Here is a 487-nt window from a genome sequence, read left to right on the forward strand (position 1 = left end):
CCTTTGTTAAATATTTTTTCTAAAGAAACCTGATTTCTGAAGAATCTAATGGTTCCAATACCATGAATAGAAGCTTGTCATTTAAACCACATTATTGACTTTTTTTTTCTGAGGAAAAGTGTTTCGCTCTGGTGGGGGGGGGGGTGTTACAAAATATTTGTATTCGTAAAGCTTACAGTGAGAAGAAATAGGATTAGCCTACATGGGAAGAGGAGTGCAGCTTTGTTTATCCGTGGGCTATATGTCTGTGCGGTAATATAGCACCCTTTAATAGAGTCTCGCTTGCGTTGTCCTTTCTGCTAAATCGATATTAGACTTTCAAAAAAAAAAAAAACAACACTTGTGTATAGTACATCTTTCATGCTCTGGCCCATTTCCCTTTGCGGACGTGTGTGTGGGTGGGGAGGTTTGATCAATTTCTTATATCTGATTTTAAAGGTTTTCCTATAATTAGTCAATGAATTAAACAATGAAATTAGCTTTTTAG

The sequence above is a fragment of the Biomphalaria glabrata genome, chromosome 9 (assembly GCF_947242115.1).
Source record: "Biomphalaria glabrata chromosome 9, xgBioGlab47.1, whole genome shotgun sequence".
NCBI classification, from domain to species: Eukaryota; Metazoa; Mollusca; class Gastropoda; family Planorbidae; genus Biomphalaria; species Biomphalaria glabrata.